The sequence below is a fragment of the Gymnodraco acuticeps genome, unplaced genomic scaffold (genome assembly GCF_902827175.1).
Source record: "Gymnodraco acuticeps unplaced genomic scaffold, fGymAcu1.1, whole genome shotgun sequence".
Lineage (NCBI taxonomy): Eukaryota > Metazoa > Chordata > Actinopteri > Perciformes > Bathydraconidae > Gymnodraco > Gymnodraco acuticeps.
The window spans coordinates 47,458-68,654 of NW_022991335.1; the positions used below are offsets into that span (position 1 = coordinate 47,458).

The following is a 21,197-nucleotide window of genomic DNA, read 5'->3' on the forward strand; positions in this document are numbered from 1 at the left end:
TCATCATTCTGTATATAAATATGTTTGTCAATATCATGGACATTTCCTTTTAAATTGGGGTCCACGAAGCTGACACAAGATACCCGCAGATAAGCACTCATCTCGGACTAAAATCCTCAATGCATAGCAGTTTTAATGGCATGCCCCCATATTTTTTTGTTATTCAGTGTTACCAGGGGCACGAACTTCTGACCGGTGTTCCCTCTCGGTTTAGTCCGTGGGGGAGTGCTTAAATGTGGGTACACAGGTTCGCCTGGTGCACAAGGTTATGGAGGTGGGGGTCTTGCTGGTGCTCAAGTGTCCATATACGTCACCCCATATTCACATCATTTTTACCCGCCTTAAGAGACACTATTTTGGGGTACAATTTATCCATTTTCACCCCATTTTTCTGGTTCTTCCAAAAGTTAACTTAGACTTTTTCTGACTCTGGAGGAATGAAACGGGAGTTGTCAGGGGACTATATCCGCCTTAAGAGACACTATTTTGGGGTACATTTTTATCAATTTTCACCCTTTTATATGGTTCTTCCAAAGTAACGGGAGTTGTCAGGGGACTATATCCGCCTTAAGAGACACTATTTTGGGGTACATTTTTATCAATTTTCACCCTTTTATATGGTTCTTCCAAAAGCTAACTTAGACTTTTTCTGACTCTGGAGGAATGTAACGGGAGTTGTCAGGGGACTGTATCCGCCTTAAGAGACACTATTTTGGGGTACATTTTTATCCATTTTCACCCTTTTATATGGTTCTTCCAAAAGTTAACTTAGACTTTTTCTGACTCTGGAGGAATGTAACGGGAGTTGTCAGGGGACTGTATCCGCCTTAAGAGACACTATTTTGGGGTACATTTTTATCCATTTTCACCCTTTTATATGGTTCTTCCAAAAGCTAACTTAGACTTTTTCTGACTCTGGAGGAATGTAACGGGAGTTGTCAGGGGACTGTATCCGCTTTAAGAGACACTATTTTGGGGTACATTTTTATCCATTTTCACCCTTTTATATGGTTCTTCCAAAAGCTAACTTAGACTTTTTCTGACCCATGTACATCACCCTGGATCTCTGCCTGTGAGTGTGGGACCAGTGACTCTGTAAGCAGCAGCCTGTCCTCTGGGTGGGAGAGAGCGAGGTGCTGGAAGGAGCTGTCTGGGTCACAGCCTGCTGCTGCTGCTCTCTCCGCCCCTGTATTCACATAACTTTTACCCAGCTTTCACACACTCATTCCTGGGTAAGAAAGCCATGTGCATCCCCCTGGATCTCTGCGTGCCTTTGAGTGTGGGACCCTGCTTACAGTCCGTCGTTTGGGGCTCTCCCGAGAGTGGAAGTCCATTGCCTCTTAATAGAGGTAAAATTAGGTCTGTCACTTTGGGTAACCGCACCACTGTCAGACGTCTCCCGAGAATGGACGTCCATTCTCTCTAAATAGGGTCAGGGTTTTTGCCAAGGGAGTTTGCGGTTTATGGAAGGACATTCCGGGTTCTTCCAGGTGCTGGGTCAAGGGACCGACCAGAGTGGTCTTCTGTCCACGGAAAAATATCGGAGAAGAGCTCCTAGCTATTTAGATGGTTAACGGTGTTCTTAGGAGAACTCCTTTCTTATGGGGGGAGTGTGACGACCCCTCCACACTACGTGGGGTGCCGTCTATTTGTGTGTGCTTTGTGGGTGTTCACAGGTTCCGGTGGTGATGAGCCGCACCTGTCGGGGATGAGACCTGCCTGATGAGCTACACCTGGGGAAAAGGTTATAGGAGGAGCCCAGCCGGATACGTCTCTCTCACTCCTCTGGGCACTTTCTCTGCGCCAGTTTCGGGGACCTGATGCTGCTGTCTATTTAGTTTGTTGTGTTGTAACAATAAACTATATTATTCTTATCTCTCGTCTCGCCTCCCTGCTCCCTGTCTCGCCTCCCTGCTTTATGTTACAGCCCACGAGCCGGGTTGTAACAAATGACTTAGAGCATATAGCATATCTGTTGAAAAACCCACCTTGTTGACCGTGCTGTTGACCTCGCCAGCGTAGTGGTAGTTACGATGTCTTGTGAATGTGGACAGATGAGTGGTAGAATCTTTGTAAGCCAAGAGGAAAACTAGGTTCCCATTCTCCGCAAATGCAACATACAGTAGCTTCACTGTTGTTTGGTATCTGTACACAATTAGAGAGTAAAGCTATTGGGTGACGATAGGCATTGAGTCCAAAAAAGACCCCTGCTGCTGTGCTGCAGTTTGTGGCCCCGATTGGAACCTATGTCTATTTCAAGCCTTATCTGTCTTTAAGGGTTAAATGTGGTTGATGGGCTGCTTTGGCCGGCTCAGAGGCAGGAACCGCCACGCCGTGTCCTTTGTCGTTGCAAGACTGCCCTGCCTCTGACCCGTCCAACTCATACTTACCTGGCAGGGGAGATACCATGATCACCAAGGTGGTGGGTCTCCTTTGGCTTTGTTGCTGTCGTGCGGTGTAAGGGGCGCAATAAAGTATCTGTGGTAACCCAAGACCAGTGGGTTCACCATGGCTTCAAACCAGACCAATCGCCGGAACGCTGTTCGTTTTGACCTTCTGGAAGATCTACAGATGGACCGCTTGCAGTTCAGCCGACACATCCTGCAGAAAGAGCTTGATATTTCATCAAACCATCTGGAATACATCTTTGCGTACCCTGGGAAAAAGATATTTGAGGTCATCTTCACAACCAGCCAACACTTCCAAAACTGCCTGGAAAGATTTGAAAAGAAGAAAACGTCAGGATCAGGCTTTGATAAGATCAGCATGACACCACTTGCCGAAAGGGACCTGAAAACTGTTTATGTGATGATATTTTCAGAAAAAGTCAGGAACCAGGATGTCTGGACTTGGATGACAAGATACGGTGAAGTACAAAATGCAATAGAGGTGATGGACATTGATGGAATAAAAACCGGGTCTAGACGTTTCCAGGTCCGTCTCCAACGACAGGATGGGGTGCTGAGACACATTCCCAACACCATACAGTTGGGAGCCTTCAGGGGTTCTGTCTTCTACTATGGGCAGCCAAAAGAATGCAGGAAGTGTGGCAGTCTAGACCACCTTGCAGCAGACTGTAGCCGGAATATCTGCAGGATCTGCAAAGCAACAGACCACTCATCAGCAAATTGCCCAACCCCTGTCAAGTGCAACCTCTGCTCCTCCGAAAACCATCGCTTCAAAGACTGCCCGCATGCTTACTCCAACCGGGTGAAACTTTCACTTTTTGAAACCCCTGAAGCCAGAGAGGAGGAACACGCAAATGAGGAACTAGAACTCAGTCAGACTTCCCGCTCAGACACCAACCAAGAACCATCAAACAATGTCTCTCAGCAGCCAATACAAGAGCCCATTCAAGACCAAGAGGAGACAATAGGAGGTGAATCGATCATCGACTGGAGCGATAACACAGTGGAAGACATCATAGGCACGACCTACATCCCCCTCCCTATGGTCCACGCTACAGTCCAGAAGGCAGATCCACTGCCCAACCACGACCCAGGTACCAGAAACGGGAGGAACCCAGGGACCCTTCAAGATGCCGAGAATACACTAGATTCCATAATGACAAACCTCACCACTCCTCAACCCCAGGGGGAGGAAGTACTCAGGGAGGACCCCCCTGATAAAGCACAGGCAAGTGTCCCTTTGGTCCTACCTATTGCCATCAACCAGACAAAAGAAGCAAGGGATTCAACATCACAGAAACGCCCGCAGGAGTCACCACAGTCAGATGAACCCTCCCCCCCCTACGGGGACTCTCCCTCCCCAACCTCAAATCCCTTACTTGAGCCCGAGGATGTAGTTGCCGCCCCTTCGGCTACATCCATAAAAAATATCTATCTGGATAAGGAAAGGGCTATAAAATCCAAGAAAAAGAGATCAAAGAAAACGCCCCAATGGTGACACTTTGAAAACCATGCCGCCCTGCTTTCTCCCATTTGCTCCGTATGCCCCCCATTTCCATTGCATCTCTCAACACAAGAGGCCTAAATGATCCTGTAAAATGTCAATCAGCCTTCACGTTTCTACATTCAGAAAATCATGACATCTGCCTACTCCAGGAAGGTAATATAAATTATAGGGACAATTACAAGATGTTTGAAGACAGATGGAGCCATGGACAATCAGTGTGGTCGGGCGATAACAAAAACCGGTCTTCTGGGGTTGCAATCTTATTTAAAGGGAATCATTTTGACATTCAGAGGGTACAACGCATATCAGATGGTAGAATTATCTGTGTAGATGTTGGGGGGGTCAAACTGGAAGCCCTATTTTTAACACCAATTCTAAATGCTGTGTTATCTGAAAAGAACAATAGCCTCTGGACACACTTTGCAAAACTGTGGGTGGGCCGGAAGTTTATTTCTGGTACAGGCAAAAGAGCCCCTCTGAACATCCCCCATGCAGAGACTAGGCCACCATTGTATGGCAGAGCTGTGACCCTCTTTAAGAGAGCCGCCTTAGACAAATCATCTGTAGGCGTGGTGAACAGAAGTTGTGTTGAAAAAAGCCTCTCACCTCTGACCTCAAGCCTAACACCAATAGGGATATTACCAGAACAGAAATGCCTGCAAATATGGAAAAATGTAAACTCACCATTCCTCTTTAACGCCCATAAGGATTTGGCATGGAAAACAGCACATAGTTGTCTCCCAACAAAAGCGTTCCTGTACAGGAGAAGATGCTCAAAGAGTGCAAAATGCCCCATTTTAAGTTGTAGCTCCGAGGAAAATGTGGCTCATCTTTTTTGGTATTGTTCATGTGCGAAAAGGGTGTGGGGGACACTAAGGCCATGGTTAACTGCTCTTTATAGGGGACCCAATGAGCAAGATGTACTTTATGGTGATTTAGAACCCAAGGATCCTGAAAGACATCAACGGTGGTGGGCTGTAATTAATTGCTTGAAAGAAGGAATTTGGAGGTGTAGGAACTTAACCGCCTTTAAGAAATGCCAGATGTCCACACAGTCAGTGGTAAAGGTTGGCCTCACAATGGTCCATGACTACATTCTCAGGGACAGAGTGAAGTGTAAGGAGGCCGAAATTAAAATCATCTGGAAAATTGATGCCATATTTTTAACAAAAGAACTGATGGATGCACTTTAAATGTTTAGTTGTTGGGAAAACTGAAGATTTGATGCACTTTAAATGAATTGTTGTTGGGGAAAAAAGAAAAAAAAAAAAAAAAGATTAAATATAAAAAAATATCTAAAGATATTGAGGCACTTTAACTGTACTGTTGTTGAAAAAGACTAAACATTTTTGATGAATTTTCAAATGAATTGTTGTTGGAAAAAGAAAAATGTATTTTTGAAGTAATAGGATTATAATTGTGTTGTTTTTTTTAAAACAGAAAATATGTACATGCAAGTTTATCTTTGTAATTTATGTGCCTTAAAACAATAAAGCGTCTAAAAATTGAAAATTGAAAATTGGTTCACCCAGGGCGAGGCTCGGCCATTGCACCCCGGCTATGCTGACCGCTGCGAATTCCCCAAATGTGGGAATCTCGACTGCATAATTTGTGATAGTGGGGGACTGCGTTCGCGCTCTCCCCTGATTATAGTGTTGAAGAAAAGGTCAAAGACAACCTGGCTACGGCTTGCATGTGTGGCGGCTTCTTTGCTCCAGAAAGACTTTCTGGTGCCAATGTCCTCCCCAGAGCGTGTCCTTCCTTTGGGCTCGAAATATCTCTGTCCCTTGCAGTGAGCCTCACGCTGCGTGCCACGCTCCAGAGCCAAGGCAAGTTCAATTTGTCACCTTTGGCATTGAGTCCAAAAAAGATCCGCTGCTGATGTGCTGCAGTTTCTGCCCTCAATTGAAACCATCCGTTTTGGTTTCGAGATGCGTCTTTGTTTGTTTTTCCACAAGGCAGGAGATGGGTGCACCGTTCCCGGAGGCGCTGCAATACCGGGTCGATGCGTGGAGTGAACGGGGCAAGCCCCTCTTTCAGCTCCCAGTGCTAAAAATCCATTTAATATATAGTCCCCGTATAGGGGACGTATCAGATATTAAACTGATAAGAACAGATACTACACTTGATCTTAGCCAAAAGGCCGAGAAGCGATGACCCTTAACGCTTGCTGCGGGAGACGGACTCGTTGCGCAGTCGCCGCAGGTCTTGGTGCGGCTCTTTTGACCTGGCGTAACCGAGGCGCTGGGTAGCTCGGATGGCCCAGGTGCTAATGACTGCTCTTGTCTTTCACAAACTCAGAATGCTCAGCCAAATGGCCAAGCCTACCAAAAATAGGTTGAACTCGTAGGTGTTCCTCTCCACGGAAGTCTTTAGTAAAAGGCGAAAGACTTATACGCTTTGAAGAGAAACCAGAGTAATTGTGGAGGCTGTCCTCGAGAACAGACACCACCATAGTTGTCCCAGTCCAAGCCCTCGCGGTGACCCTCACTTGGCACTTCCACATCCCAGGCCACACCCTTTCCCCCAGCTGCGCGAGCATGGTTCGTGGCTCTCACCTGTGGCTTCTTTGGCATTGAGTCCAAAAAAGACCCCTGCTGCTGTGCTGCACTTTGTGCTGCACTTTGTGCCCCCGATTGGAACCTATCTCTTTAGTAATACGCTTGAGTTGTGTGGCATGTTATACGTGCTGACTCCGCGGCATTAGAAAACACTAGTTTGACCCTAAACATCAAATCCATTTAAGGGAGGAACACTAGAATGTCTTTACGGATATAGATCTTATAATGAAATATAGAGGCGTGGTTGCTTGAAAAACAGTCTTTGTTGGCTGAACTTTTCGCCTCAACTGCCGTATGGTGGTTTGGCTTTATAATTCAGCATTGGTGGTTCAGTGGTAGAATTCTCACCTGCCACGTGGGAGACCCGGGTCCGATTCCCGGCCAATGCAATAGACAGTTCTTTGTTGTCTGAAAATAAAGTATAATGCCTACACCACTTGGACTCTGCTACAGCAAACACACAGGTCTTTGGAGTGTACAAGTAAAGAGGGATGTTCTCCGTGCCGACTCCCATTGATTTGAGAACTCGGTGAGATGCTCGACATCAAATCACTGTAAGGGATGACCGGTGGACTGTATCCCTTCTTAAATGACTTAGAGCATATAGCATATCTGTTGAAAAAGGAGGTATCAGACTATTTTAAACAACTTTTCCCCGCCTTTGAAACACTTATTCCTGGCTTTTAGCCTGTCATTTTGCAAGATATGATTTAACATTGAAGCTCTCCTGGAAATGGACATATTATGTCCTTCTCCAAGAGAGCTTCAATGTTAAATGATATCTTGCAAAATGACAGGCTAATAATCTCTTCCAGATGTTTAAAAACTCTTTTCCCGACAATTTAAACATTATTTCTGGCTTGTAACGTGCAGTGGTAGTATCAGACTATTTAAAGGGTTACCAGGAGCATGAGAACATCCTCCACAGGAGGGTGGGTGGTGCTGTGAATAAGGCCGAATATGGATGCCGATGGGCGGACGGTAAAGCACCGCAAAATCCACCCCCCTTTAAGATTACCAGGGGCACGAGGTTCTTGAGGGTGTGATCATCTGGGTTTAGTCCGTGGGGGAGTGCTTAAGTCCGGGGGCCCGGGGACCCAAGGTGCGCGAGGTTCTGGAAGTGTGCATGTCAGGGAGAGATGCTGGAGCTGATTAGTCCGTCGTTTGGGGCTCTGTGTAGGGCCACAGAGAGGTGGTTTTCGCGCTGTGTCTCCTGGTAGTGTGAAATAGCCTGTTTGCTCATGTCAGGTAGAGATGCTGGAGCTGCTTAGTCCGTGATTTGGGGGTCTTGGAGTGGCCACAGAGAGGTGGTTTTCGCGCTCTGTCTCCTGGTAGTGTAAAATAGCCTGTTTGCTCATGTGAGGGAGCGAACCTGGAGCTGCTTAGTCCGTCATTTGGGGCTCTGTGAGCCGCCACAGAGAGGTGCATTTCATGGAAGTCTGACATAGCCTGTTTGCTCGTGTAAGGAAAAGGTCTGCCTTATGGACAGAGTTAACATGGGACTTGTCCTTCAAATGTACACATGTCCGCACAATGGAAATGTGATGTCAACTTCCAATGCAAAGTCCCTGCCACCGGCAGGACACATTTGACCAACTGTAAAGCAACACTTGGGGGTGCTCTATGCATGTGTCTGAGGGTAAAATAATCATCATTCTGTATATAAATATGTTTGTCAATATCATGGACATTTCCTTTTAAATTGGGGTCCACGAAGCTGACACAAGATACCCGCAGATAAGCACTCATCTCGGACTAAAATCCTCAATGCATAGCAGTTTTAATGGCATGCCCCCATATTTTTTTGTTATTCAGTGTTACCAGGGGCACGAACTTCTGACCGGTGTTCCCTCTCGGTTTAGTCCGTGGGGGAGTGCTTAAATGTGGGTACACAGGTTCGCCTGGTGCACAAGGTTATGGAGGTGGGGGTCTTGCTGGTGCTCAAGTGTCCATATACGTCACCCCATATTCACATCATTTTTACCCGCCTTAAGAGACACTATTTTGGGGTACAATTTATCCATTTTCACCCCATTTTTCTGGTTCTTCCAAAAGTTAACTTAGACTTTTTCTGACTCTGGAGGAATGAAACGGGAGTTGTCAGGGGACTATATCCGCCTTAAGAGACACTATTTTGGGGTACATTTTTATCAATTTTCACCCTTTTATATGGTTCTTCCAAAAGCTAACTTATACTTTGTCTGACTCTGGAGGAATGTAACGGGAGTTGTCAGGGGACTGTATCCGCCTTAAGAGACACTATTTTGGGGTACATTTTTATCCATTTTCACCCTTTTATATGGTTCTTCCAAAAGTTAACTTAGACTTTTTCTGACTCTGGAGGAATGAAACGGGAGTTGTCAGGGGACTATATCCGCCTTAAGAGACACTATTTTGGGGTACATTTTTATCAATTTTCACCCTTTTATATGGTTCTTCCAAAAGCTAACTTATACTTTGTCTGACTCTGGAGGAATGTAACGGGAGTTGTCAGGGGACTGTATCCGCCTTAAGAGACACTATTTTGGGGTACATTTTTATCCATTTTCACCCTTTTATATGGTTCTTCCAAAAGTTAACTTAGACTTTTTCTGACTCTGGAGGAATGTAACGGGAGTTGTCAGGGGACTATATCCGCCTTAAGAGACACTATTTTGGGGTACATTTTTATCCATTTTCACCCTTTTATATGGTTCTTCCAAAAGCTAACTTAGACTTTTTCTGACTCTGGAGGAATGTAACGGGAGTTGTCAGGGGACTGTATCCGCCTTAAGAGACACTATTTTGGGGTACATTTTTATCCATTTTCACCCTTTTATATGGTTCTTCCAAAAGCTAACTTAGACTTTTTCTGACCCATGTACATCACCCTGGATCTCTGCCTGTGAGTGTGGGACCAGTGACTCTGTAAGCAGCAGCCTGTCCTCTGGGTGGGAGAGAGCGAGGTGCTGGAAGGAGCTGTCTGGGTCACAGCCTGCTGCTGCTGCTCTCTCCGCCCCTGTATTCACATAACTTTTACCCAGCTTTCACACACTCATTCCTGGGTAAGAAAGCCATGTGCATCCCCCTGGATCTCTGCGTGCCTTTGAGTGTGGGACCCTGCTTACAGTCCGTCGTTTGGGGCTCTCCCGAGAGTGGAAGTCCATTGCCTCTTAATAGAGGTAAAATTAGGTCTGTCACTTTGGGTAACCGCACCACTGTCAGACGTCTCCCGAGAATGGACGTCCATTCTCTCTAAATAGGGTCAGGGTTTTTGCCAAGGGAGTTTGCGGTTTATGGAAGGACATTCCGGGTTCTTCCAGGTGCTGGGTCAAGGGACCGACCAGAGCGGTCTTCTGTCCACGGAAAAATATCGGAGAAGAGCTCCTAGCTATTTAGATGGTTAACGGTGTTCTTAGGAGAACTCCTTTCTTATGGGGGGAGTGTGACGACCCCTCCACACTACGTGGGGTGCCGTCTATTTGTGTGTGCTTTGTGGGTGTTCACAGGTTCCGGTGGTGATGAGCCGCACCTGTCGGGGATGAGACCTGCCTGATGAGCTACACCTGGGGAAAAGGTTATAGGAGGAGCCCAGCCGGATACGTCTCTCTCACTCCTCTGGGCACTTTCTCTGCGCCAGTTTCGGGGACCTGATGCTGCTGTCTATTTAGTTTGTTGTGTTGTAACAATAAACTATATTATTCTTATCTCTCGTCTCGCCTCCCTGCTCCCTGTCTCGCCTCCCTGCTTTATGTTACAGCCCACGAGCCGGGTTGTAAGAAATGACTTAGAGCATATAGCATATCTGTTGAAAAACCCACCTTGTTGACCGTGCTGTTGACCTCGCCAGCGTAGTGGTAGTTACGATGTCTTGTGAATGTGGACAGATGAGTGGTAGAATATTTGTAAGCCAAGAGGAAAACTTGGTTCCCATTCTCCGCAAATGCAACATACAGTAGCTTCACTGTTGTTTGGTATCTGTACACAATTAGAGAGTAAAGCTATTGGGTGACGATAGGCATTGAGTCCAAAAAAGACCCCTGCTGCTGTGCTGCAGTTTGTGGCCCCGATTGGAACCTATGTCTATTTCAAGCCTTATCTGTCTTTAAGGGTTAAATGTGGTTGATGGGCTGCTTTGGCCGGCTCAGAGGCAGGAACCGCCACGCCGTGTCCTTTGTCGTTGCAAGACTGCCCTGCCTCTGACCCGTCCAACTCATACTTACCTGGCAGGGGAGATACCATGATCACCAAGGTGGTGGGTCTCCTTTGGCTTTGTTGCTGTCGTGCGGTGTAAGGGGCGCAATAAAGTATCTGTGGTAACCCAAGACCAGTGGGTTCACCATGGCTTCAAACCAGACCAATCGCCGGAACGCTGTTCGTTTTGACCTTCTGGAAGATCTACAGATGGACCGCTTGCAGTTCAGCCGACACATCCTGCAGAAAGAGCTTGATATTTCATCAAACCATCTGGAATACATCTTTGCGTACCCTGGGAAAAAGATATTTGAGGTCATCTTCACAACCAGCCAACACTTCCAAAACTGCCTGGAAAGATTTGAAAAGAAGAAAACGTCAGGATCAGGCTTTGATAAGATCAGCATGACACCACTTGCCGAAAGGGACCTGAAAACTGTTTATGTGATGATATTTTCAGAAAAAGTCAGGAACCAGGATGTCTGGACTTGGATGACAAGATACGGTGAAGTACAAAATGCAATAGAGGTGATGGACATTGATGGAATAAAAACCGGGTCTAGACGTTTCCAGGTCCGTCTCCAACGACAGGATGGGGTGCTGAGACACATTCCCAACACCATACAGTTGGGAGCCTTCAGGGGTTCTGTCTTCTACTATGGGCAGCCAAAAGAATGCAGGAAGTGTGGCAGTCTAGACCACCTTGCAGCAGACTGTAGCCGGAATATCTGCAGGATCTGCAAAGCAACAGACCACTCATCAGCAAATTGCCCAACCCCTGTCAAGTGCAACCTCTGCTCCTCCGAAAACCATCGCTTCAAAGACTGCCCGCATGCTTACTCCAACCGGGTGAAACTTTCACTTTTTGAAACCCCTGAAGCCAGAGAGGAGGAACACGCAAATGAGGAACTAGAACTCAGTCAGACTTCCCGCTCAGACACCAACCAAGAACCATCAAACAATGTCTCTCAGCAGCCAATACAAGAGCCCATTCAAGACCAAGAGGAGACAATAGGAGGTGAATCGATCATCGACTGGAGCGATAACACAGTGGAAGACATCATAGGCACGACCTACATCCCCCTCCCTATGGTCCACGCTACAGTCCAGAAGGCAGATCCACTGCCCAACCACGACCCAGGTACCAGAAACGGGAGGAACCCAGGGACCCTTCAAGATGCCGAGAATACACTAGATTCCATAATGACAAACCTCACCACTCCTCAACCCCAGGGGGAGGAAGTACTCAGGGAGGACCCCCCTGATAAAGCACAGGCAAGTGTCCCTTTGGTCCTACCTATTGCCATCAACCAGACAAAAGAAGCAAGGGATTCAACATCACAGAAACGCCCGCAGGAGTCACCACAGTCAGATGAACCCTCCCCCCCCTACGGGGACTCTCCCTCCCCAACCTCAAATCCCTTACTTGAGCCCGAGGATGTAGTTGCCGCCCCTTCGGCTACATCCATAAAAAATATCTATCTGGATAAGGAAAGGGCTATAAAATCCAAGAAAAAGAGATCAAAGAAAACGCCCCAATGGTGACACTTTGAAAACCATGCCGCCCTGCTTTCTCCCATTTGCTCCGTATGCCCCCCATTTCCATTGCATCTCTCAACACAAGAGGCCTAAATGATCCTGTAAAATGTCAATCAGCCTTCACGTTTCTACATTCAGAAAATCATGACATCTGCCTACTCCAGGAAGGTAATATAAATTATAGGGACAATTACAAGATGTTTGAAGACAGATGGAGCCATGGACAATCAGTGTGGTCGGGCGATAACAAAAACCGGTCTTCTGGGGTTGCAATCTTATTTAAAGGGAATCATTTTGACATTCAGAGGGTACAACGCATATCAGATGGTAGAATTCTCTGTGTAGATGTTGGGGGGGTCAAACTGGAAGCCCTATTTTTAACACCAATTCTAAATGCTGTGTTATCTGAAAAGAACAATAGCCTCTGGACACACTTTGCAAAACTGTGGGTGGGCCGGAAGTTTATTTCTGGTACAGGCAAAAGAGCCCCTCTGAACATCCCCCATGCAGAGACTAGGCCACCATTGTATGGCAGAGCTGTGACCCTCTTTAAGAGAGCCGCCTTAGACAAATCATCTGTAGGCGTGGTGAACAGAAGTTGTGTTGAAAAAAGCCTCTCACCTCTGACCTCAAGCCTAACACCAATAGGGATATTACCAGAACAGAAATGCCTGCAAATATGGAAAAATGTAAACTCACCATTCCTCTTTAACGCCCATAAGGATTTGGCATGGAAAACAGCACATAGTTGTCTCCCAACAAAAGCGTTCCTGTACAGGAGAAGATGCTCAAAGAGTGCAAAATGCCCCATTTTAAGTTGTAGCTCCGAGGAAAATGTGGCTCATCTTTTTTGGTATTGTTCATGTGCGAAAAGGGTGTGGGGGACACTAAGGCCATGGTTAACTGCTCTTTATAGGGGACCCAATGAGCAAGATGTACTTTATGGTGATTTAGAACCCAAGGATCCTGAAAGACATCAACGGTGGTGGGCTGTAATTAATTGCTTGAAAGAAGGAATTTGGAGGTGTAGGAACTTAACCGCCTTTAAGAAATGCCAGATGTCCACACAGTCAGTGGTAAAGGTTGGCCTCACAATGGTCCATGACTACATTCTCAGGGACAGAGTGAAGTGTAAGGAGGCCGAAATTAAAATCATCTGGAAAATTGATGCCATATTTTTAACAAAAGAACTGATGGATGCACTTTAAATGTTTAGTTGTTGGGAAAACTGAAGATTTGATGCACTTTAAATGAATTGTTGTTGGGGAAAAAAGAAAAAAAAAAAAAAAGATTAAATATAAAAAAATATCTAAAGATATTGAGGCACTTTAACTGTACTGTTGTTGAAAAAGACTAAACATTTTTGATGAATTTTCAAATGAATTGTTGTTGGAAAAAGAAAAATGTATTTTTGAAGTAATAGGATTATAATTGTGTTGTTTTTTTTAAAACAGAAAATATGTACATGCAAGTTTATCTTTGTAATTTATGTGCCTTAAAACAATAAAGCGTCTAAAAATTGAAAAAAATTGGTTCACCCAGGGCGAGGCTCGGCCATTGCACCCCGGCTATGCTGACCGCTGCGAATTCCCCAAATGTGGGAATCTCGACTGCATAATTTGTGGTAGTGGGGGACTGCGTTCGCGCTCTCCCCTGATTATAGTGTTGAAGAAAAGGTCAAAGACAACCTGGCTACAGCTTGCATGTGTGGCGGCTTCTTTGCTCCAGGAAAGACTTTCTGGTGCCAATGTCCTCCCCAGCGCGTGTCCTTCCTTTGGGCTCGAAATATCTCTGTCCCTTGCAGTGAGCCTCACGCTGCGTGCCACGCTCCAGAGCCAAGGCAAGTTCAATTTGTCACCTTTGGCATTGAGTCCAAAAAAGATCCGCTGCTGATGTGCTGCAGTTTCTGCCCTCAATTGAATCCATCTGTTTTGGTTTCGAGATGCGTCTTTGTTTGTTTTTCCACAAGGCAGGAGATGGGTGCACCGTTCCCGGAGGCGCTGCAATACCGGGTCGATGCGTGGAGTGAACGGGGCAAGCCCCTCTTTCAGCTCCCAGTGCTAAAAATCCATTTAATATATAGTCCCCGTACAGGGGACGTATCAGATATTAAACTGATAAGAACAGATACTACACTTGATCTTAGCCAAAAGGCCGAGAAGCGATGACCCTTAACGTTTGCTGCGGGAGACGGACTCGTTGCGCAGTCGCCGCAGGTCTTGGTGCGGCTCTTTTGACCTGGCGTAACCGAGGCGCTGGGTAGCTTGGATCGCCCAGGTGCTAATGACTGCTCTTGTCTTTCTCAAACTCAGAATGCTCAGCCAAATGGCCAAGCCTACCAAAAATAGGTTGAACTCGTAGGTGTTCCTCTCCACGGAAGTCTTTAGTAAAAGGCGAAAGACTTATACGCTTTGAAGAGAAACCAGAGTAATTGTGGAGGCTGTCCTCGAGAACAGACACCACCATAGTTGTCCCAGTCCAAGCCCTCGCGGTGACCCTCACTTGGCACTTCCACATCCCAGGCCACACCCTTTCCCCCAGCTGCGCTAGCATGGTTCGTGGCTCTCACCTGTGGCTTCTTTGGCATTGAGTCCAAAAAAGACCCCCGCTGCTGTGCTGCACTTTGTGCTGCACTTTGTGCCCCCGATTGGAACCTATCTCTTTAGTAATACGCTTGAGTTGTGTGGCATGTTATACGTGCTGACTCCGCGGCATTAGAAAACACTAGTTTGATGCTAAACATCAAATCCATTTAAGGGAGGAACACTAGAATGTCTTTACGGATATAGATCTTATTATGAAATATAGAGGCGTGGTTGCTTGAAAAACAGTCTTTGTTGGCTGAACTTTTCGCCTCAACTGCCGTATGGTGGTTTGGCTTTATAATTCAGCATTGGTGGTTCAGTGGTAGAATTCTCACCTGCCACGTGGGAGACCCGGGTCCGAATCCCGGCCAATGCAATAGACAGTTCTTTGTTGTCTGAAAATAAAGTATAATGCCTACACCACTTGGACTCTGCTACAGCAAACACACAGGTCTTTGGAGTGTACAAGTAAAGAGGGATGTTCTCCGTGCCGACTCCCATTGATTTGAGAACTCGGTGAGATGCTCGACATCAAATCACTGTAAGGGATGACCGGTGGACTGTATCCCTTCTTAAATGACTTAGAGCATATAGCATATCTGTTGAAAAAGGAGGTATCAGACTATTTTAAACAACTTTTCCCCGCCTTTGAAACACTTATTCCTGGCTTTTAGCCTGTCATTTTGCAAGATATGATTTAGCATTGAAGCTCTCCTGGAAATGGACATATTATGTCCTTCTCCAAGAGAGCTTAAATGTTAAATGATATCTTGCAAAATGACAGGCTAATAATCTCTTCCAGATGTTTAAAAACTCTTTTCCCGACAATTCAAACATTATTTCTGGCTTGTAAAGTGCAGTGGTAGTATCAGACTATTTAAAGGGTTACCAGGAGCATGAGAACATCCTCCACAGGAGGGTGGGTGGTGCTGTGAATAAGGATGAATATGGATGCCGGTGTGCGGACAGTAAAGCACCACAAAATCCACCACCTTTAAGATTACCAGGGCCATGAGAACATCCTCCACAGGAGGGTGGGTGGTGCTGTGAATAAGGCCGAATATGGATGCCGATGGGCGGACGGTAAAGCACCGCAAAATCCACCCCCCTTTAAGATGACCAGGGGCACGAGGTTCTTGAGGGTGTGATCATCTGGGTTTAGTCCGTGGGGGAGTGCTTAAGTCCGGGGGCCCGGGGACCCAAGGTGCGCGAGGTTATGGAAGTGTGCATGTCAGGGAGAGATGCTGGAGCTGATTAGTCCGTCGTTTGGGGCTCTGTGTAGGGCCACAGAGAGGTGGTTTTCGCGCTGTGTCTCCTGGTAGTGTGAAATAGCCTGTTTGCTCATGTCAGGTAGAGATGCTGGAGCTGCTTAGTCCGTGATTTGGGGGTCTTGGAGCGGCCACAGAGAGGTGGTTTTCGCGCTCTGTCTCCTGGTAGTGTAAAATAGCCTGTTTGCTCATGTGAGGGAGCGAACCTGTAGCTGCTTAGTCCGTCATTTGGGGCTCTGTGAGCCGCCACAGAGAGGTGCATTTCATGGAAGTCTGACATAGCCTGTTTGCTCATGTAAGGAAAAGGTCTGCCTTATGGACAGAGTTAACATGGGACTTGTCCTTCAAATGTACACATGTCCGCACAATGGAAATGTGATGTCAACTTCCAATGCAAAGTCCCTGCCACCGGCAGGACAAATTTGACCAACTGTAAACCAACACTTGGGGGTGCTCTATGCATGTGTCTGAGGGTAAAATAATCATCATTCTGTATATAAATATGTTTGTCAATATCATGGACATTTCCTTTTAAATTGGGGTCCACGAAGCTGACACAAGATACCCGCAGATAAGCACTCATCTCGGACTAAAATCCTCAATGCATAGCAGTTTTAATGGCATGCCCCCATATTTTTTTGTTATTCAGTCTTACCAGGGGCACGAACTTCTGACCGGTGTTCCCTCTTGGTTTAGTCCGTGGGGGAGTGCTTAAATGTGGGTACACAGGTTCGCCTGGTGCACAAGGTTATGGAGGTGGGGGTCTTGCTGGTGCTCAAGTGTCCATATACGTCACCCCATATTCACATCATTTTTACCCGCCTTAAGAGACACTATTTTGGGGTACAATTTATCCATTTTCACCCCATTTTTCTGGTTCTTCCAAAAGTTAACTTAGACTTTTTCTGACTCTGGAGGAATGTAACGGGAGTTGTCAGGGGACTATATCCGCCTTAAGAGACACTATTTTGGGGTACATTTTATCCATGTTCACCCTTTTATATGGTTCTTCCAAAAGTTAACTTATACTTTTTCTGACTCTGGAGGAATGTAACGGGAGTTGTCAGGGGACTATATCCGCCTTAAGAGACACTATTTTGGGGTACATTTTTATCAATTTTCACCCTTTTATATGGTTCTTCCAAAAGCTAACTTAGACTTTTTCTGACCCATGTACATCACCCTGGATCTCTGCCTGTGAGTGTGGGACCAGTGACTCTGTAAGCAGCAGCCTGTCCTCTGGGTGGGAGAGAGCGAGGTGCTGGAAGGAGCTGTCTGGGTCACAGCCTGCTGCTGCTGCTCTCTCCGCCCCTGTATTCACATAACTTTTACCCAGCTTTCACACACTCATTCCTGGGTAAGAAAGCCATGTGCATCCCCCTGGATCTCTGCGTGCCTTTGAGTGTGGGACCCTGCTTACAGTCCGTCGTTTGGGGCTCTCCCGAGAGTGGAAGTCCATTGCCTCTTAATAGAGGTAAAGTTAGGTCTGTCACTTTGGGTAACCGCACCACTGTCAGACGTCTCCCGAGAATGGACGTCCATTCTCTCTAAATAGGGTCAGGGTTTTTGCCAAGGGAGTTTGCGGTTTATGGAAGGACATTCCGGGTTCTTCCAGGTGCTGGGTCAAGGGACCGACCAGAGTGGTCTTCTGTCCACGGAAAAATATCGGAGAAGAGCTCCTAGCTATTTAGATGGTTAACGGTGTTCTTAGGAGAACTCCTTTCTTATGGGGGGAGTGTGACGACCCCTCCACACTACGTGGGGTGCCGTCTATTTGTGTGTGCTTTGTGGGTGTTCACAGGTTCCGGTGATGATGAGCCGCACCTGTCGGGGATGAGACCTGCCTGATGAGCTACACCTGGGGAAAAGGTTATAGGAGGAGCCCAGCCGGATACGTCTCTCTCACTCCTCTGGGCACTTTCTCTGCGCCAGTTTCGGGGACCTGATGCTGCTGTCTATTTAGTTTGTTGTGTTGTAACAATAAACTATATTATTCTTATCTCTCGTCTCGCCTCCCTGCTTTATGTTACAGCGCACGAGCCGGGTTGTAACAAATGACTTAGAGCATATAGCATATCTGTTGAAAAACCCACCTTGTTGACCGTGCTGTTGACCTCGCCAGCGTAGTGGTAGTTACGATGTCTTGTGAATGTGGACAGATGAGTGGTAGAATCTTTGTAAGCCAAGAGGAAAACTAGGTTCCCATTCTCCGCAAATGCAACATACAGTAGCTTCACTGTTGTTTGGTATCTGTACACAATTAGAGAGTAAAGCTATTGGGTGACTATAGGCATTGAGTCCAAAAAAGACCCCTGCTGCTGTGCTGCAGTTTGTGGCCCCGATTGGAACCTATGTCTATTTCAAGCCTTATCTGTCTTTAAGGGTTAAATGTGGTTGATGGGCTGCTTTGGCCGGCTCAGAGGCAGGAAACGCCACGCCGTGTCCTTTGTCGTTGCAAGACTGCCCTGCCTCTGACCCGTCCAACTCATACTTACCTGGCAGGGGAGATACCATGATCACCAAGGTGGTTCACCCAGGGCGAGGCTCGGCCATTGCACCCCGGCTATGCTGACCGCTGCGAATTCCCCAAATGTGGGAATCTCGACTGCATAATTTGTGGTAGTGGGGGACTGCGTTCGCGCTCTCCCCTGATTATAGTGTTGAAGAAAAGGTCAAAGACAACCTGGCTACAGCTTGCATGTGTGGCGGCTTCTTTGCTCCAGGAAAGACTTTCTGGTGCCAATGTCCTCCCCAGCGCGTGTCCTTCCTTTGGGCTCGAAATATCTCTGTCCCTTGCAGTGAGCCTCACGCTGCGTGCCACGCTCCAGAGCCAAGGCAAGTTCAATTTGTCACCTTTGGCATTGAGTCCAAAAAAGATCCGCTGCTGATGTGCTGCAGTTTCTGCCCTCAATTGAATCCATCTGTTTTGGTTTCGAGATGCGTCTTTGTTTGTTTTTCCACAAGGCAGGAGATGGGTGCACCGTTCCCGGAGGCGCTGCAATACCGGGTCGATGCGTGGAGTGAACGGGGCAAGCCCCTCTTTCAGCTCCCAGTGCTAAAAATCCATTTAATATATAGTCCCCGTATAGGGGACGTATCAGATATTAAACTGATAAGAACAGATACTACACTTGATCTTAGCCAAAAGGCCGAGAAGCGATGACCCTTAACGTTTGCTGCGGGAGACGGACTCGTTGCGCAGTCGCCGCAGGTCTTGGTGCGGCTCTTTTGACCTGGCGTAACCGAGGCGCTGGGTAGCTTGGATCGCCCAGGTGCTAATGACTGCTCTTGTCTTTCTCAAACTCAGAATGCTCAGCCAAATGGCCAAGCCTACCAAAAATAGGTTGAACTCGTAGGTGTTCCTCTCCACGGAAGTCTTTAGTAAAAGGCGAAAGACTTATACGCTTTGAAGAGAAACCAGAGTAATTGTGGAGGCTGTCCTCGAGAACAGACACCACCATAGTTGTCCCAGTCCAAGCCCTCGCGGTGACCCTCACTTGGCACTTCCACATCCCAGGCCACACCCTTTCCCCCAGCTGCGCTAGCATGGTTCGTGGCTCTCACCTGTGGCTTCTTTGGCATTGAGTCCAAAAAAGACCCCCGCTGCTGTGCTGCACTTTGTGCTGCACTTTGTGCCCCCGATTGGAACCTATCTCTTTAGTAATACGCTTGAGTTGTGTGGCATGTTATACGTGCTGACTCCGCGGCATTAGAAAACACTAGTTTGATGCTAAACATCAAATCCATTTAAGGGAGGAACACTAGAATGTCTTTACGGATATAGATCTTATTATGAAATATAGAGGCGTGGTTGCTTGAAAAACAGTCTTTGTTGGCTGAACTTTTCGCCTCAACTGCCGTATGGTGGTTTGGCTTTATAATTCAGCATTGGTGGTTCAGTGGTAGAATTCTCACCTGCCACGTGGGAGACCCGGGTCCGATTCCCGGCCAATGCAATAGACAGTTCTTTGTTGTCTGAAAATAAAGTATAATGCCTACACCACTTGGACTCTGCTACAGCAAACACACAGGTCTTTGGAGTGTACAAGTAAAGAGGGATGTTCTCCGTGCCGACTCCCATTGATTTGAGAACTCGGTGAGATGCTCGACATCAAATCACTGTAAGGGATGACCGGTGGACTGTATCCCTTCTTAAATGACTTAGAGCATATAGCATATCTGTTGAAAAAGGAGGTATCAGACTATTTCAAACAACTTTTCCCCGCCTTTGAAACACTTATTCCTGGCTTTTAGCCTGTCATTTTGCAAGATATGATTTAGCATTGAAGCTCTCCTGGAAATGGACATATTATGTCCTTCTCCAAGAGAGCTTAAATGTTAAATGATATCTTGCAAAATGACAGGCTAATAATCTCTTCCAGATGTTTAAAAACTATTTTCCCGACAATTCAAACATTATTTCTGGCTTGTAAAGTGCAGTGGTAGTATCAGACAGAGGTGGGACCAAGTCATTGTTTTGCAAGTCCGAGTCAAGTCTCAAGTCTTTGCGCTCAAGTCCAAGTCAAGTCTCAAGTCAGGATGGGCAAGTTCAAGTCAAGTCCAAGTCCTAAACTTTGACAAAACGAGTCTTAAACAAGTCATTATGTGCTTTTCACCAAATGTAATGACATCCATCAACAGAATAATACTTAATAATTTTTTGCTCATTTCTTGACTTTTTCCCACGTGCTTGCATTTAAATCCGGCTCCCCGTCTCCCTGTCGCTCTGTGTAGCTGGGCTGTACCTCTACACCTGCTGTCTTTGGAGCGTCTGCCCCCCACCCTTCTTTCACATAATGGTATGATCCTAGTGTGTCCTCGCATATGATTGGCCGCATGGTGGCCCAGCTAAATAAAGACCCGCCCTGCCTGCAAGGATTCTCAGCAAGAGTAGAAGCGGCTGAAAATGCTGCTCTCCCCGACTGGAGTCTGCTCTATCAGCGGCATCTCGCGATTGGCGTGTTGGAGTCACCTCAAGTCAGAAGGCTCAAGTCCAAGTCAAGTCCCGAGTCATTGGTGTTCAAGTCGAGTCGCAAGTGTTTTGTGATTTTTTCAAGTCGAGTCCAAAGTCATCAAATTGGTGACTCGAGTCTGACTCGAGTCCAAGTCATGTGACTCGAGTCCACACTTCTAGTAATCACTATCACTGACATGAG

At 46.7% G+C, this 21,197-nt stretch overlaps 11 non-coding genes and 1 pseudogene across 11 annotated transcripts; 6 read left to right on the forward strand and 6 right to left on the reverse strand.

Annotated features, from left to right (window-relative positions):
* Window positions 1–5,423: 5,423 nt before the first annotated feature.
* Window positions 5,424–5,561, forward strand: LOC117562585 (annotated as a pseudogene).
* A 318-nt stretch (window positions 5,562–5,879) lies between these two features.
* LOC117562592 lies at window positions 5,880–6,070 on the reverse strand. Its single transcript, XR_004571575.1, has one exon. It is a non-coding gene; the product is annotated as a U2 spliceosomal RNA (small nuclear RNA).
* Window positions 6,071–6,218: 148 nt separating this feature from the next.
* LOC117562608 lies at window positions 6,219–6,335 on the reverse strand. The gene has a single exon (XR_004571590.1). It is a non-coding gene; the product is annotated as a U5 spliceosomal RNA (small nuclear RNA).
* A 459-nt stretch (window positions 6,336–6,794) lies between these two features.
* Window positions 6,795–6,865, forward strand: trnag-gcc. Its single transcript has one exon. It is a non-coding gene; the product is annotated as a tRNA-Gly (tRNA).
* A 6,820-nt stretch (window positions 6,866–13,685) lies between these two features.
* On the forward strand, window positions 13,686–13,844 carry LOC117562584. The gene has a single exon (XR_004571569.1). It is a non-coding gene; the product is annotated as a U1 spliceosomal RNA (small nuclear RNA).
* Window positions 13,845–14,163: 319 nt separating this feature from the next.
* On the reverse strand, window positions 14,164–14,354 carry LOC117562599. Its single transcript, XR_004571581.1, has one exon. It is a non-coding gene; the product is annotated as a U2 spliceosomal RNA (small nuclear RNA).
* Window positions 14,355–14,502: 148 nt separating this feature from the next.
* LOC117562609 lies at window positions 14,503–14,619 on the reverse strand. The gene has a single exon (XR_004571591.1). It is a non-coding gene; the product is annotated as a U5 spliceosomal RNA (small nuclear RNA).
* A 459-nt stretch (window positions 14,620–15,078) lies between these two features.
* On the forward strand, window positions 15,079–15,149 carry trnag-gcc. The gene has a single exon. It is a non-coding gene; the product is annotated as a tRNA-Gly (tRNA).
* Window positions 15,150–18,528: 3,379 nt separating this feature from the next.
* Window positions 18,529–18,692, forward strand: LOC117562612. The gene has a single exon (XR_004571594.1). It is a non-coding gene; the product is annotated as a U1 spliceosomal RNA (small nuclear RNA).
* Window positions 18,693–19,011: 319 nt separating this feature from the next.
* Window positions 19,012–19,202, reverse strand: LOC117562593. The gene has a single exon (XR_004571576.1). It is a non-coding gene; the product is annotated as a U2 spliceosomal RNA (small nuclear RNA).
* A 148-nt stretch (window positions 19,203–19,350) lies between these two features.
* On the reverse strand, window positions 19,351–19,467 carry LOC117562610. Its single transcript, XR_004571592.1, has one exon. It is a non-coding gene; the product is annotated as a U5 spliceosomal RNA (small nuclear RNA).
* A 459-nt stretch (window positions 19,468–19,926) lies between these two features.
* On the forward strand, window positions 19,927–19,997 carry trnag-gcc. Its single transcript has one exon. It is a non-coding gene; the product is annotated as a tRNA-Gly (tRNA).
* The last annotated feature ends 1,200 nt before the right edge of the window (window positions 19,998–21,197 follow it).